The 17970-nt window shown below is 41.9% G+C and overlaps 1 protein-coding gene across 2 annotated transcripts in view; it reads left to right on the top strand.

The window, feature by feature from the left end:
* Positions 1-17970, top strand: part of SETBP1 (SET binding protein 1) — a 271241-nt gene that overhangs the window by 191270 nt on the left and 62001 nt on the right. The gene's annotated exons all lie outside the window — the stretch shown is intronic.

Genomic DNA, 17970 nt, shown 5'->3' on the forward strand with positions numbered 1-17970 from the left:
TAAAATCTGACCACTGCATTCTGCAACAGCAGCAATTTTAATACCATCCCAAGGTGGTCATCCCTCTAATCATTGTCTAACATCACAGACTAAAGTCACTGTCTAGTCTTTGGGAGAAGAGCAGAGTCTCAGCTCTGGCTCATAAAGTTACCAAAACTCGTTTGTTGATGACCAGACGGGTGGGGAGGTGTGAAGCTGTGTCCCTATCCCATTAATGTGTTCTACTGCTGATCCAGAGGCATCCACCATGTTGATGGCTGGGCTGAGTATTTGGAGATCCTGGGTACAGTCCTAACGTAAATCTGTCAGTTCCAGTCCACAGGTGTCGTGTAAAATAATTGTCCTGAGCATCGAGTGGCTGTGGGAGGGGACAAGGGTCATGGAAACAAACCCTCGCCAATTGACTCTGAAGAGGTTTAGGTCTCATGACTTGGAAATATAAGCTGGGTAGATGAAGAGGGAGGAAGCTCCTTTTGGCTGCTAAGGACATCTGTTCCTCTCCTGCAGTGAGGAAAAAGGGAATCAGAATCTTGCCTGAGAGACTGAATTGTATTTTACAATAGGGAGCTGCTTTTGTCATGACACAGAGGCAGGTGTTTTGGTGCATTATAAATTAATTTCGCTTGGGAGCCAGCCCAGTGCTTCTACACCATCAGATATTTATCACAAAGCAGATTTCACACTTAGCTCTGGAAAGGGTGAGCTTTGCTGAACCAAACAGTGGTGGATGAGATTCTGATGTGCTAAAAAAGAGCTTCAAAGAAAAGCAGCTGATAGCCTTCAAAATTAAAAGAAAATTAACTGAGAACACAGGAGTGGAGAATCTGTATAACTTGCCAATGCAAGGCTCTAAAGTTTTTACTGACTTGTAACTGATCGAGTTCCAAAGACTGCTCATGCTTAAGCCACCTAAACATTTCCAATTCCTTCACAGAAACCAGTAATGAAAAGCGGTCTGAAATGACAGATTACCCCATGAAAACATTCCCATTCATGATATCATATTATATTAGACCAGTTGTGACATCAAAAAGTGATACATCCAAAAATATAGGAAAAGAGGCTGAAACAAGTCTCTGAACATCAGAGTTGCAATATGCCTGAAAAGGAACAAAGGTGTTATCCACCAGGTACTGCAGTGGCTATTTCATTAAGGAAATTGTGTCCTGGCACATAGGATCTAAAGGATTCAAAGTGTTCAAAAAGTTTTTTTGTTTTTTGTTGTTTTTTTTTTTAATAGAAGTTCACAGTTTTCACAGTTTGATAACAGCCTTTACATTTGTAGCCTTTTAGCTCTTTGAACAGAAAATGTTTGCTAAATCTGTAGTTTTCAATATATTTCACTAAGGCATAAGAAACTGTCAAGATTCCCAACAGTGTTGAACTCAAATTAGTTTCCAAAGTAGGGGCATGATCCCCACCAGGCTGACTTGAAGATGGAATTAGTAAAGAAAAAGTGGATTTCATGCTATTTTCTTTCAGTTTATTCCCCATAATGTTAAAAGTATAAGATGGAGGGCTAGAACTTGCCATGGGAGTGCCATTAGATTTCCAGTTTAAACTTTTGAAACTATCTCTTGTTTAAACTGAAATTGTTATTTTTATTTATTTTTGCTCTTCATGATTATAGCCACACAGCATTCCCTAAGACCTAATCCATCAACTCTCAGATTAAAAATTTATTTCTTCACTGTCATGCTATTATTTAGATGGAAAAATCATCAGCAGTTAGGTAAGCTGAGCCAGATAACCAGAGCCATACCTTGCACTACAAGGAAAAATACTAAAACTAAACAGCTCTGCCAAGAAAGGCCTGGAGCCAAGACTGCTCATTAAAGCCTAGGAACATCTGTCTGCTTATGACTGCCTAAGATCTCAGTGCAGCCTTTTTTTCCTCTCTGCCTTTGACCTTCACTGGGATTCCCAGCAGAGGTCTGCACTTGAGTCTAGCCATAACTATTTAACCAGTTCCCACAGAGGGAGGATTACTCTCTTTCCATGATAACCTTCACCTTCTTCTTCCTAGCTCACCTTGCATTTCCCTGAGGAGTTTAAACAGGGATTGACTAATCAGAAAAATGAAAGGTAAAGGAAAAAGAAAAGAAAAAAAAAAAAAAAAAGCCCTGCTGTGTGGACATACATGTCTGGAGGCAACTCCCATGGTCTGATTGCTCTTTCGGTATTTGTCATTTTTCACAAGTTAAAAATAATATATAACAGAGATAAGAGAAGACATCCTGAATATTCTGATGAAAGCTGAAATTAGATTTATATCACAATTTCAGTGTTATCTCTACTGTATTGGCATTTTGGTGTGCTCTGTACTGCTATTTGCCACTTCATTGCAATCTTCTGGAGATAAAATATGTAGCAAAACCTACCCACACTCAATGGGTATATCTGTGATTGAAAGCATGAGAGAACCATTTATTATTCTTTGGTGATTTAGGCACTGCAATTTGTTTCAGTGTGGTGTGCAACCACAGGTACCATAGTATTGTTGTTAATTTATGTTTTTCTCTGTTTTGTGAGAGCACTTAGCCATCTCTGAGAAATCTGGTGTTCCTTGGTGATAGGTAGTGCTCCTGCTTATGGTAGAAAACCAACCTGTTGTGCAATCTTGAAGCCTAGGTATGATTTTACTATCTAGAAAGATAAGGGCCATAAATGGAAGAGTTGTCTTTCTTACCTTTTGGAGAAGTTGGTTGCAGTCCTGGGGCAAGAAGAGTGCCTGGCACAGGTTGCCAGAGAAATTATGGATGCCCCATTCCTGGAATTGTTCATTGCCTGGGTTGAGGTTTAAGTACATGGGCTAGTGGAAGGTGTCCCAGCTCACCCCAGGAGATTTGGAAATAGATGGCCTTTAAAGGTGCCTTCCAACCAAACTATTCCATGATTCTGTGATTTGATGTAGAAATCTGTGCCTGAAGTGAACAGACCCATGGAGGGAGTGTCACCAGTTTCTTTGGCTGGTCACAACAAAAGGCCATTTCTAGTCCTGCACCAACCTAGACAATCACTGGAGATTCTTTATTGGAGACCTTGTGAGCTTTGAGTCAGTGTGCATCTTTTGGGACCACTTTGGGTTAGATGTGGAGTGTTTGTGCATATGGCTAATTTCCCAGTGGCCTGACTGTTTCCACATCATTTTTCTGAAGAAGCTGGTGTTCCTTCCGTAATGAGAAGTCAATAACTCTTTCCACCCACTCCTCATGACCTGTTGCATCCTGATGCCTGTTTCTGAAATTATCTTTACTAACTTGTGCTCATCTAACCCTCCTGCATTTACAGAGGCTAATTAATCAAAACTAATTTAACTAATTTAACAGGTCTATTCAGCTGAAGACTATTCCAGTGGCATTAGCCTGGCCTACAGGCAAGAGTATGGCAGAAAGAATTTCAGATCTTGCCTTGCCACAGACACTTGGGCACATCCTAGACTGAGCTGTCAGGTTGTGTGCACCAAGCATTGGCTCAGTTGACTCCTTCCTCCCCACAGTCAGAAGTACAGCTGAACACACTTGCAAAGCAGTCTTGGAGTCCCTCTGGCTGTGTGACCTGAGGCACTGTGCACAGCTGTATGGCTGAGCCTTTCATCTGCCTTCCAGGAGTTACTAAAGCCCCAGGTTGGGGACCCAGGGAGAGGTCACAGATTGGTGCTGCAGCTGGGCTGGGGAGACTGAGAGTAGGGCTGTTTTAAAGAGGCCCTTGTGGCAAACTCCACATCTCCTTGTCTTGTGTCTGCCTGTTTCATGATGCTGGAGAAGAGACTTCCACTGCTGATCAGCAGTCTCAATGCCATAGCTTGTGCCACAGGAAAAAAAAAAAAAAAAAAAAAAGGAAGGCAAGATTGTTTGCCTCTTACATTTTCCTTAGGTGGAACAATGAGGAAAAGCACATTTAACCTTATAAGATGCATAGATGAGATGGCAATTTTCATGTGCAACCTGTCAGAGTATGTGCTGGTTACAGACTCTGAAGGCCAGCTGGAGGTGAAGCAGAGGTTGAAAGTTGCTATGTGCAGGGATACATTTCTGCTTTCCTCAGTAGTGACACTAATCAAGGTCTGTGCTACCTTACTGTCACACTATTTCTGCCTCCTGGGGTTTTTTTTTTGAAACAATGATTATATGAACAAAAATTGCCTTGCTTGCGTGTTGGATATCATGGCTCAAAGATCAGCTAGGAAGTACATTGGTTTTATCAGATACAGCACAGACACCACACATAGTGTATTTACAGGAATATAAAGTTAATCATATGCAGCTATTAGGAAAGCAGTAATCATCAGCCTCTGAATGCTGGATAGCTAGCATGACAAACATGCTTTATAAATTAATGCTTAACTTACCTACAAGCCTCCCAGGCCTTCGCCCCTCAATGTCCAGCAGTGCTACAAGCTGAATTTCTTCAGACTTGAATTTCTGACTCGACCTTTCCTCCCCACTTGTTTTGTACAGTGCTGGTTTTACTCTTGAAGGAATCAGTATCAGCTTTAGCCCTGATCAGTCAGTTTTACACTGAGAAGGGATCAGTACCTCAGTAGTGGATAAGCATATCTGTTCTAAATGTATGTGGCAGATGTAGGTAAATACTATCAGCCAATTGCCTTATTAATTAAACTTTGCTGATTTTTCATATAATAATACTTTCCACAGATTTATAATTTATTATTTTGCATAGGTCTGGAATCACAATGTTGGTTCATTATTCTTCAGTGAGCACAGTATTTCAGTCACGGGAGGACCACACAGTTTGACCCATTGTTTTGGGTCCCTTATGGCAAGAAGGGTGTTGAGGTGCTGGAGTATGTCCAGAGAAAGACAACAGACCTGGAGAAATGTCTGGAGCACAAGTCTGATCAGGAGGGGCTGAGGGAGCTGGGAAAGGGGCTCAGCCTGGAGAAAAGGAGGCTCAGGGGGGCCTTGTGGCTCTGCACAAGTCCCTGGCAGGAGGGGACAGCCGGGGGGGTCGTTCTCCTCTCAAGTAACAAACAACAGGAAAAGAAGAAATGGCCTCAAGTTGCTCAAGAGGATGTTTAGATTAGATACTAGGGAAGACTTCTTCACTGAAAATGTTACTAAGAATTGGACCAGGCTGCCCAGTGAAGTGGTGGAGTCATTGTCCCTGGAAGTATCCAAAAACATGTAAAAGTGGTAATTTAGTGATGGGCCTTGTCAGTGCTGGGGGAATGATTTGGTGATCTTAGGGGCCTTCTCCGGCTTTAATGCTTCTGTGTTTCTATGAACATCATATGTGATGAACATTATCTCATCTGACCAGCTTAAAGGCATAAAATGAATGCTTCTTTCTGGCTGGGTATTGCATATATACTTGTGGATGAATCTTTGCACATGAAACAAGAGACAAGAAGTGAATATTGGGTGATGCATGGAGTTGAATAGATATCCAGCAAAACACATAAATAAAGCACCTGACTTTCTTCAACAGCAAAAACCTGACTCAACAGGACCTGTGTTTTTTATGGCACTGTGTGGATAAATTCAGAGACAGACTGGTGTATGGTCTAGGATTTGCGGGCCTATCTTCCATATCTTAGTTTTCTCATGTAACTGCAGAAAAATTGTCCTAATTGCAGTGAGCTTCAGTGTTTGAGTGGGTAAAGGGGATAAAAGCAGTTTCCTGGCACACAGTGAGCTCTGATACTCACCAACGCCCAGTGAATGCAGCGTTAGACCCATGGCAGTGCTTGAACTGGGTGGGAGAAGAGCCAGGTAAGAACTTCACTGACTGAGGATGTATGGGCTATTACTCACCCTCCCTTTCCCCAGGTCTGCCACTGCTGGGGCTTCCTCGATTACCCCAGGCTCTTACAGCAGCTTTCCAGCAGCTGCAAAGGTTTTCCAAGCCCCAGTTTTAGTAGGGGTCCCGTGGTGCAAGACAAGCACTGTACAGCTACAGGGTGAGTGTTTGTGCCATCTGGCCCATAAAAGTTACCATCAGAGCTTAAAAAAACCCATTATTTGTAAATACAGTTACATTCATCAAAACAGCTGTTTAGGACCCTGAATGTTTAGGAAACCAAACAAACCAAATAAACCCAAACTACTGAAACTACTTCCAAAAGCATTATCTGGCCCCTTTAGAATAAACCTCCTTCTTGTTTTCCACTAAATTTTCTATCAGTCCTGTGGAGAGAACACCAAGCCAACATGACTGTTGCCCTTCCTGCCCATGGTGTATCCTAAAGGGACACACTGCTGATGGGGAAAGAGAAGCAAAGCTTTCCTTGAAAGTGTTTTGACTAGGGCAATTTAAATACAGTGAGTTTTGTCATTGTTGTTGTTGTTTTAAGGCTACCTCTTGATTTAATGTGTTGATTCCAATGTCTGCACTGACCAAGGAGAGAAGAAGCAGGAGGGAGTGGGAAAGGAAACAGGACTATTTATCACCCAACCTAACTTTTATTTCCTCTCCTAATGATTGTATGTTTATTGCACTGCCTGAGGCTCAGTACAAAGTCTTTTAGACCAGCGACGAATTAATCAAATTAAATTCTGTGACCCTTTTGTTTTTTGGGAGTGTTACAAGCCTCCCAGCACCCTGCCTAATTTCTCCTTCTTACTTTGCTCTCTGTCCAACAGTCAAGCAGTTCTTCCTTCACAACTTGGCGTCTCCAAGCTATTTATCTTCACTCTCTCTGGCCAATGCCAGAACGTCTTGTTTGAAGTTTTTATTCAGACCACTGCTAGTTTATGAAGTTGTGCAGATTCCACGTTGGGTGTGCAGCTGCTTCACGTCAGACACAATTGGCCTCTGCTGGGCTCTTGGCTTTAAAAGGCGATAAAGAATCACGGCCAGATTCCCATCTCGGCCCGGCATAAATCAAGAGTCTCCCCATTGAAATTAGCGAGGTTGACTTCAGGACTGAAGTATCTACTGAGGCAAAAGGATGGTGTGGGCCTGGAAAGTTCCCTCCATGGCTTCAGTGGCACACTGGAGCAGGACACTGGGTGTGCCAGGGTCCTTCTGTCTGTGTTCCAGGTGCTGAAAACAGCCTTGATTCAACATTTACGATATTTTCTTAGCTTAGAGGGAGTGGGTCTGTTACACTTTGGTGGTGCCAGCCTTGGTATGTGTGTGAGTGTCAGTTTAAGAAGAGTTAGAGGGAAGAGTGCTTGCTTTAGCTGTGGACTGTACACAATACTGTTTCTTGGCACTGATAATGCAGGTGCAAGGCAAGAGGTTTGTTTGGATGCATGGAGGAGATAGAGCAATGGCTGCACCTTCACTACAAACCTGGTGATCAGTGTGACTCAAAGCTGGGCATCTGAACTTAAGGCATCTGTCAGTGAGAGGGATCCTGATGCACTCAGAGCAGCCTGCATCCTGTCCTATTCAGCTGCAAAAGTGAGAGCTGGGGTCTGACCTCCAGAGCATGATCTGAGGCTGCTCCTCCATTCCCACTGCCTTCCAGGAGTTTTATATCCATGTCTCACAGCAAGAGAAAACTTAAATGCCTCAGCCTGCCTGATTGCAATAATGATGTTGAATAACAAAAGGAAAAAGAATATCCTGTTTTAAGGTCTCCACAAAAAGGAAGTCAGAATAATTCCCCTGTAGATCATAGGCTGAAGGGAGTGGTGGGAAAGGAAAGCTTTGACCATCCATGGAGGAGTCTTTATACAACCTCAACGACTTGAAAAGACCCAAGGACTCATAATAAGAATTTTTAGTGATTTGTCATTGAAAACATGCACCTGGACATAGATCCCCATAGGCTTTTGCAGCTGCACTGAGTCTGACCGAGCTTTCTCGTGGCGCAGTGCAGCCTTCAAGAGGCTTCAGGACTGTGTGCAATGCAGAGTTAACTGTCAAGCAAGGGCACGACTGCATGGCTCGAAGGGATTTGCTAATGAGCTATCAAGCTGTGGGTCACTGGTTGAAATTTAATCTGTAAGAACAGTGACAGAAAATCAAATCAAAGTGCTGACGTCAGAGTGATGCTGGAGCAGCGGCGAAAGCGCTGCTGGTGCCTTATGCAGCACATAGAGGCAGCTTAAATAAACTGGCAGAAAACTGTGAGGAGGTTTTTGGGATCCCAACTGCAAAATACAGCTCAGCCAATTTGTGTTACACCTGTCAGTAACTCACTTGTCTCAGTGCAGTTGTTTGTGAATGAGAACAGACTATCTCCTCAGAGAATCTGACCCAAATTCAGCCTCACACAGAACAGAAAACACACTTGTGGAGGCACCTGTGTAGAGTTTGCTCAGCAAAGAGTGTCACAGAATGTGAATCAGCAATGTACCACAAAGCTCAGTAGCTGGTGGTGCTGCTGATGGAGTTTTTATTGTGATTAGGTCCTACAGCGAGGTCAGCAGCAATAATATTCCCACCTCCATCTCCCAAGGAAGCTTGGTGCTTTCACCATAGCTTTCTCAGGGTTGGGGAGGGCACACATTACTGCAGGCTATTAAACCAGCTCTTGTGGTTTTCACGGTTACCAGAGGGAAGGCTGAGGAAGGAAGGGACAGGGCACCAGATGCCCTCAGCAGTGGTAGTGGTACTGGATATGTGGGTCAGCATGTTGGCTCAGGAAGACTTATTCTGCTGCTTTTTACCCCTCTGGTGTTGTCCTCTTCAGTGGTTTTTTGAGGTAATTTGGTGGTCCTTCCTGTGGCTCCAAGCAGCTGAGCTGAGGATACAGAATTTCTCCAGATGGCACAGGCTTGCCATTGCAGCTCTGTGTCTCTGTCCTTCCCCGCCTCCACTGTAGGCAGCAAAGGGAGCAATAGTCAGCATTGTTTTTTGTGCCAGCTATGATTAGTTGGCATAAAGAGCACTTAAGCAAGTTGACACAGCCTTTGAGTTGCTTGGTTTGCTGAAAAAATGGAAGAAAAAAAAATAAAAATCCCTGGACTATTCCAGGGTGTCTTTGCTGCCTGAAGTCTCATCTGCACCAGTAAAATCTAGGGATGAGGTCAGATGCAGAAGGTTTGTCATCCAAATATTTATTTAATTTTTTATTTAGAAAAAAAATAAAAAAGAAAAAAAAAGTCCTGGAGAGCAACAAGTTAAATAACAAAGAATAGTTAAACTCCAGATTCATGCAGGTTTCCTGTTTTGCTTCTTAACAAAACCTCAAAACCACTTTGAACAAGTTTCCCACCTCAGCTGAGGGTGGAGTTGTGTACGCCCTACAAGTGAGCTCCAGAAGCACGCAGGGAGGGCAGCACACCTCCTCTGGCCGAGTTTACTGCTCTCAGGGCAGCCAATGTGTGTGCCTGTGCTTGGCTGCCCACAGGAGCTTCTGGCTCAGCCATTTACTCTGGGAAACTTCAACTTTCCTATTTCCAGCAGGACAGACAGAACGGTAGAGATGTCGGGCAAAAACTGGAAGCAGTTGATAAAGGGATGCCTCCCCAAGATACCAGGCAGAAATCAGCTGCTGTCAGTGCACTGCTGTAATTTCATTGATTTGATCTACTGAGACAACATCTCGGTAAATAAGAAGAGGAGGGAAATATATTGCTCTGAAATTAATGGTTTGCTGCCTGATCTCCTCTTAAATGAATTCATTGCAATCTGAAGCAATGCGTGTGTTTTGCAAACCCAGCATTCCTTGGCTCCTACACTGCATCATGACATTACTTTAGGCGGTGAGGAAGATTTTATTTGTGATATAGTAGTGTAGCCTGGGAACTCTGGATGGAGTTATGGCATTTGGGTGTGTAATTCTAAGTAACAATAAGCAGTGCTTAACATTTCCTCCCACATGAGAAACGCACCCATTAAAAGTTTAGCCAAGTCAGCTGTGCAAGTTCTTGCACAAAAAGACAAACTGCTAAAGAGCTAATAGGAGCCACTCTTATGTTAAAGAGTGGGTAGAGCATGCATTAACCCAAATTCCCCTTCTCTGCTGCTAATCAGTGAAGAGTCTCGCTGAGATCAAAGAAACCCCTAGCAGGTAAAAATGGTAATAAATCAAGCTCAGGTTTAGAACTCATGAGTCGTTTTCTCAGCTCTATTCCCAAGATACTGCATAGCTTGAAGAAGTCAGTGAATGTGATTTAGACCATTCATGAGTCAACTTAAGTCCCTGTGAGAATGAACTAGATGTGTCTTAGTCCCAGGGAATGGCTGATTCTTCTGAAGAGGAACCTTCCTCCCAGAGAAACTGTGTCACTGTAAATCTGGATAGTGTGCTTTAGAGCTAAAAGGAATAAGCACAAAAGCATATGGTTTCATTTGTGTCCAGTGACTGACAGCCTGTGACAGTCCATCACGACTCATAAGTGGGTAAGAGGCTGCTAATATCTCCCAAGGTGTTGAAAAGCACCCACCTCATCAAGCCACGGTTTGACCAAACCCACCACTTTCAGCTGATATTGAGGTAGCACAGAACACTTCAGAGGGAGAAACCTGGAACTTGGTCATACTCTTTATGTGGTCCAAAGCAGAAAGACCGTCTATGACACTGAAATGCTTGATGCAGGCTGGTTTGTGTCCACCCAGCTGGGAGCTGCTAGCAGCTGGAGTGGGCAGATCATCCACACTGCACAACACTTGAGCCTCATCTCTGGACAACATCTCCCAGTAGACCTGGTGCAAAATTCTAAGTATCTCTGGGTTTTTAGGTTTGGGTGTTTGTATTTTGTTTGGTTTTTTGTTTCTTAATACAGATGCCAAAATGTTTGGTTTTTTGTTTGTTTGGGTTTTTTTTTTTACTGCATCCATGTGCTTCTTGTGTGTTCTGGGGAGAGACAGGAGGGTTATTGGGGTTTGAGACTTCAGGCTAGCACTGCAGTATTGCACCAGGAAAAGAGACAAAACTGTGTGATTCTTGTGTGGGCTGGGACAGAACCTGCAGCACACAGGTTAGCTTTGCCATGCCCATGCCCAGCTTTCCTCTCAGATGGGACAAATGGCTCCCTAGTGGCCAGCTGATAACTGCAGAGTATGAAGAACCTGGGTACCAGGATACAGGAGACATGCCAGACATGTCAGTCTGGCAGTGTGGAAGCACCCAAGCATTCCTAAGTGGCAGCTAAATCTGGGTCACCAAGGAAGGTCTGCTCCCCAGCCTGACTCAATTAATGCCATTTATCTGATACAGCTCTCTGCAACAGAAGATTTACAGGCAGAAGGCCTCTGAGTTTATCTCTCTAGTTTCTGCTTCCCACACTGCTGATTGTTGAGTTGTTGACCTCAGTGCCTCCATTCCAGCCTTACCTGTCTCCTGGAATAGTTGGGACAGTGGGAGGTGCTGGGGCTAGACCCCCTTGGTCTGGTCAGCCTAGATCTCTATGTTTCTATTTTCAGGGTAAGTGCTCAAATCATTGATATCTTGTGCTTCCTCCCACTTATCCCACAACCCAGGTGCTTGCCCTTCAGAGGGGAATTTTTATTTTGATTCCCACATAAGCAGGTTTGCACACTGTTGAGCCTTGAATTAAGCAATTACCCAGCCACACTTGTGAGAATAATACTTCCTAGTGCTTATGCCTGGAGTGGCTGCGTGTAACCACATTAAATCATCCCATGAAGGGCCTACAGCTCTCCATTCTGTTGATGGAGAAATGTGTGAACATCACTTGGGTCCTACTTCAGAGGCATCTGTCACTGCCTTGCCTGAGTGGTTTGCATAGGCACCTGCCCTAAGAGATCTGAATCATTCTGCTGGAGCCAAGCACCTATTTTATTTTAGATGTTGCAATGAATAAATTGAATGCCTAAAGCAGACAGTCTCATAACCATAACATCTGGCCTCCAGGGTCTCCATGTTCACTGGCTGATAGAATGAGATAATTGTCCTTGCCCAACTCAGAGAGCTGTGGCAAGGTTTTAATTAATTAATGCTGGTAAGGCTTTGAAACATAGGGAATGAAAACCAACAAACCAGCTGTCTTACTATTACTTGATGGCACTTTCTACTTCACTTTTACACTGTACCTGAGCAAAGCACAGGATGACTGCATCCCCTGATTCATCATGAATCATGAAGAACAATACTTAAAATGTGGATGGTATTGATGTATTCACACTAGACAAAATGCTACAGGGAAGAGGGATTAGTTCTCACTCCAAGAATGCTGTCCAAAGTGCTGGCAGCTCTTCCCTTTTTATTAACTCCTAGTATTAAACCATCTCTAGTGGAGTCCTCTTGTACTCAGTGTTTAAGCACGGTGTGCCAGAGCGTAGCTGAAGATGTGAGATTCTTACTAGGATTTGCAGAGGACCTAATTACTCCCCAGTGACAATGCTGGCTAGCACAGGTTCTCATTCTCAGCACTGCAGTCCCCCAGGTAGCTTTTGGTCTTCCGTTTCTCTGGTGTGATTGATGTTAATTATAGCCATGCAGTTGCAACGCGGGCAAGACACCCAGGAAAAGCTGATATCCCTGGAGTCTTCCTTGTGCTCAGCATCAGATTAGCACACAAAACTCCTTGGGCTAAGTCCCTTGGCAGGTCACACCATTTCATCAGATCACAAAGTAGCTCATTAGATTCCCAGTCATATTTCGCCTATGTGTAAATTGTTAATGGAAAAAATATTATAAACTTACCAAGCACTTTGCCTCCACTGCTCTATGAGACACAGGTAAAGGCTACAGGGTAAAGACAGGAGAGGGAGCAACTGGAACTAAACTGTATAACTGCAGGTGATGTCACTCCACTGGTCACCAGGAAGAAGTGGCCTCAGGAGAAGGTGGCTGAAGGGCCCTGCAGGGGGCTGGAGTTATCCTACCAGTAGATCTGCACCAAGAACACCTCTTTTCTAGTGCATTGCATGGTTTGGGCCGATTTTTTTTGCTCTTGATAGCGTGCAAGAGGAATTTCAGCATTGCATTTGTCCTGGCAGTGTTCTGTCCATCAAACTGGACTAAATGGAGGACCCTTTTGTATTGACTCTTCACACAGATATTCATTTTTTTCCAACATCTTTTTGTAACTAGAAAGCGTCATACTTTCTGTTATTATCCCAGAGAAGCTGTGGGTGCCCCTGAATCCCTGGAAGTGTCCAAGGCTGGGCTGGGCAGGTCTTGGAGGTGCCTGGGATAGTGGAAGGTGTCCCTACCCATGGTAGGGTGTGGAACTGGGTGGTCTTTAACATCCCTTCCAACAAAAGTCATTCTATGATTCTGTGATTTTCATCCTTTTGTCTTATGTCATTCTCAAAGTGGAACTTACATTTGCCCCTAGGCAAATTCAGGGAATAAGAGATGTCCTGAAAACCAAATAAAATTATAAATTCTCTGGAAGTCAGTGGAGTCCCAGTTAAAATGGCCACTTCTATTCAAGTTCAGACAGGAGTGAATGTCACAAGAGTTCATCTCCCAGTGAGAATTTACAAGCCAGTGGAGTTTGTGCTCTTGTTACATATGCTATTAAACATTCTGCCTAATTTGTAGGTAGGTGCGTTTCAGCAGTAAATCTCAGACTAGTTTTACAAGAGAGGTCAGTATCTCTCCCCTCATTTCACGGGCAGATAAACCAAGGTGCAGGGAGGTCTAATGCCAGAAGTTTGGTGTCAGAGCAAGAAACAGCTAATTGCAACAGACTTAAATGCATCATTGTCCGTGAGTGTCATCATTCTTACTTATAATAATTCTTATTGCTCCATCAACCACAGAGCTCTGCAGGCATACCAAAGGGATAGAACAGTACTGACCTCTTTTCTACAGATAAAGATATGCTCTGCAGAGAATTTATTTTTTTCCCTACAGAAATGATAAATGACTTAAAGAAGAGCAGGTGCCATTTCTCCACCTGGGTGATTATGCCCAGAGACAATAGAATTTTTAGGAAATGATTCTCCTCCTCTTTACATCAAGCCAATAGAAATACTTATTTTAACACAATTGACAAGAGACTTTATTTTTAGATCTCATCCACATAGTATCATTCTGAAATTCTTGCTTTGCTCAAAGAAAGTGAAGACATTTCAATGAGAACATGAAATATGCTGGAAGAATTATGGCTCCCTCACAAATATATATTGATAGCATAAGAAGACAGTGATCTTTTCTTTCCCATAATGAGAAATGGTTCAAATCTATAAAGCATCCCTAATATTTTACTTTAAAAGATAAAATCACAAGTTGGGTTACCTTTCAGTAGGAAGTTTATAGGTTTTCTTGCTCTTAAGGGACTCCTTTGGGAGTCTTATTTCATCCAAATGATATTGTTCTCTTGATGACTATCACATTCCTACAGGAAAATTTGTCAGTGGGGCATAATATTGGTTTAAAAGGTCCCAGAAAACAACACAAAATTGAATAGGAAAAAAAAAAAAAAAAAAAAAAAGAAGAAGAAAAGAAATGAAGGCGGAAGATACAGTTGGTGGAATTCACACAAATAAGAAAAATCCAGTTGCCATGAAGACTGGTCAGCCACATGTATTTCTAGAAGCATATGTCATCTTGGTGTGCTTCACTTCTCTGTTTTATTCAGTTACCATCTTTTAGATGAACCTAATAATTGCTGTACTGATTTTACCTCATAGGGAATCCCACTCAAAGAATATGGAAGAGAAAACGTACAGAAATAAAAAGTAGTATGATGTGTCCTCCTTCCCCTGAATAACAGATTGTTTTTTGTCCTTGTGAATCACTTTTTATATCCCTTTTGTTTCTCTCCCAGTGTAATAATAAATACTCCTGCTACCTACACTTTGGAAATTCATGGGGTATTTTGTGTCTTCATAATACTTTTGCAAAATCCTTTCCCAGGAAGCAGAAGTTGAAATGTGACCATTCTATTAGGAACAAAAACATTAAAGGAGAGAGTCCTCATGGAAACCAGTTTGAGAGTAATAGCAATGATTGATGAAGTATGAGGCTTAGCAGAGAAAAACCATGAGCAGGGCTGAGATTTTAATAAGGATCCATCTTATTTTATACAAAGTAAAACCTTGAGAAAAGTACCTTTATATTTCCTGAATGCCTTCAGCACTGGGCATTGCCAAGGGAGATGAAGTTTACAAACAAAATTAATTTATTCATTAATGGGCAGACACATCTCAGGAAGAGAGTGACAGTTGTATAGTTCTTATGTGCCACACACATTTTAGGGTTTGGAAGACTATGCCTAGCACTAGAACAGATATCTGGAATTGCTCTGTTGGGCTTCTTTTTTCTTTTTTTTTCTTTCTTCCCTAATTTGTGTTGTTCTAACTAGGATTAAATATATATATATTTATACTGAAGAAATAGATTTTCCGGACTGCCTGCCAAGACACCCATAAGAGCCATCTAACAATGTGCAGCTTATGACTGCCTTTTTTCTTGTCAAGAAGTGATAGTTTTTTGGGCTAAGGAATGACATCCCTTGGGATTTCATGTGCTGCTTTTTTCAATTTTTAATTTTTTTTTTGTCTTTTTGGCAGAGCTGTTTTATTGCACAATGATAGTATATTTACTGGGACTTTTAATTTGCAGCCTTAGAACAGGCCTTTGGTAGCTGGGGGAAGTCATGACAGTGAAAAACATTTCCCTCTGAGAAACAATATCCCATTTGTAACCATAACATCTGGCCAAAATTTGAATGATATCTTGAGGCTCTATCATGAAGAGATTTATGGATCACCTACTAAAGACCAGCATTAAGGTAGTTTTGATAATTTAGGAATCCGGAAGAAATCCTGTTGGACAAGCTTATGATGTCAATAGTGTCATAAATCTTCATTTTAAATTTCATCACTTAATATTTGTGGAGATCAAGACGCCCTTCCCTTAGCCACGCTACCAGGTTTGAGCACATAAATTATCAACACACCATTGACTCCACTTGATTTTCAACTGTCTCTTGGTTTTGTCACACTCCTTACTTTTAGCGTCCCTTTATTCTACACCTTCTCCTCTGAACTAGGAAACTGTTTGGTTTAAAAGGAGAAGAAAGCAGGACATGTCTTCATGTTACAGCCCCATTCTTCATGAGAATTTTTTGGTGTCACAAAAAGCTGTGTGTATCCACAGAGCTTTACACAACCTAATTAATGACCAGTTGACACTGTGCCTCTAATTGTCCACAACTGGAAGCAAAAATGCCGCCTGTGAGCCAAAGCTGATTAATGCTATTCGTTGATAAATTTATTTTTTTTTAAAAAGGAGCCAAGGGAGAGCCACAACAGCCTTGAACTTTCACAAGGACTGCCTCTGCTTTAGGGGAATTTTGATCTTGCCTGCTGTTTTGTTTGTTTAAAAAGATGGTGATGTCTAATCTTCAGGAACGTACCTCATCATCCAACCCACAAACTGTTGGCAAAATAATAAACCTACACAGAACGTACTGTTAGATCCTTTTCTTTTTTAAACTTCTTCCTTTCAGAGGTATAAATCACAGCTTTTTGCTTTTGCAAATTAAAGTATAGGCTTTGCACTGGGTAGTTGGCACTGTTCTTTTCTGGCCAAATGTTCCATGCTGGCTCCAAAGAAACTGTGGACATTGAGTTGGCTATAGTTTGTCTTTGAACTGATTTGCAAGAATTCAGTCTTCAGAGGCCTCCAAAAAAATAATACATAGTTGATTTATCAAATTGCTGTTTAACTCTTTTGTGTGCTAAATTACAGGTGTTAATTTGACTTCAGTTTTTGATTTTTTAAAAATGTGTCTGGCTGAGTTTCAAGCACTATTTCTAGTTTATATAAATGCTATCATCCTGCTATTTATGTCCAAAAAGTCTTAACCTTTTTGATTATCTTACACAGTCTGGCAAAGATCCTGAAAATCAAACATTTCTTTCACTAACTAGTTGCAAAACTAAGTTTCAAATAACTCAATTATTATTGGCTAAATATATTTCCAGAAGTCTTCTCAGCTATGTATTTGCCTTTATGTCTTTGTAATGTAGTGGAGAAACAGGATTATTGCTGCATCTTTTTCTTTAAAGTTGTCCACAATATATTTCTAAATAATTTTGAATGGAATACTAAATTCTAAATAGTGTGCAATAAGAGTGCACCATGGTCTCTCTCCTTGGAGCAGTTTATGGTTTTGTCTGTCAAATACAGTTTGAAGTTTTAATCAGCTGGATGTTCAGCAAGAAATAAGTGATAGTTGTTGGTGTGTAAAACATTGCAGGTCTTGTGTTAATCTTGGACTTTTCCCTATAGCATCCTTGAACCGCTTCCTTCTGCAATGCTTCCCTTCCATTGATGCGATGCCATCTTTGGTACTCTAACAAAGGGCTATATAAATGTTTGGAACCCAGAACAGATGTTTTTGGGCAGCTTTCATTCAGTTTGCCAAGTTTAGGCATAAAACAAGATCCTGACCACTTGTGGTTACTGTAGATGGGATGATTTTTCCAAAGGAAGAGTAAGCGTGCTGGGCTCAATGACTTCCTGTCTTCTGGCATCCTACCACATGTCTTCTTTACTATACCATAATGTTTCCCAAGTTTGCTTTTGTTTCATTCTCATAATTGGCTTTGTATATCCACTGACTGATCTGATTTTCCTATCAAGACAAGGCTGTTCACTCCAGATTTTCACTAGTGTAACTGAGAGGAAAATTTGGTCCGTATGCTCTGTAATAAGATATATCATCACTGTCAATATTTTTCTTCTTCCCATCACTCCCCTGCCATATGGCAACTTCACAGGAAAGAACTGAACTGCATATGTTCTAAGTAGAACTTCTTCATTCCCTGCAAAGTAGAGGTTGGTTTTAATATCATTCAGATTAAAAAATGGAGGAAGTCCTTTATCCTTTAGCATGGGATTTTCACTAAATTCTAGCCACCCAAAATCCAGGCAACCTGTGGAAACTTGTCAGCTGAGCTCCTCCTACAGTCACTGGAGGGAGGAAGCAACTTTGAGAGGGTGACTCATCACATCCTAAGAGTTGGGGGACAATTTTATTTTCATAAACATGAGTGCAAATTTCTCGAATGCCCAGTGTTCTTAATGGTGTTGAACTGAGGAACTGAGTTGCAGAGCCAAAGGCATCTACCCATCTGTGCTGGTGATTGCAAAGGGAACAGGGGGTGGTTTTCCTGAGCTGA

The sequence above is a fragment of the Poecile atricapillus genome, chromosome Z (assembly GCF_030490865.1).
Source record: "Poecile atricapillus isolate bPoeAtr1 chromosome Z, bPoeAtr1.hap1, whole genome shotgun sequence".
Classification (NCBI taxonomy): Eukaryota; Metazoa; Chordata; class Aves; order Passeriformes; family Paridae; genus Poecile; species Poecile atricapillus.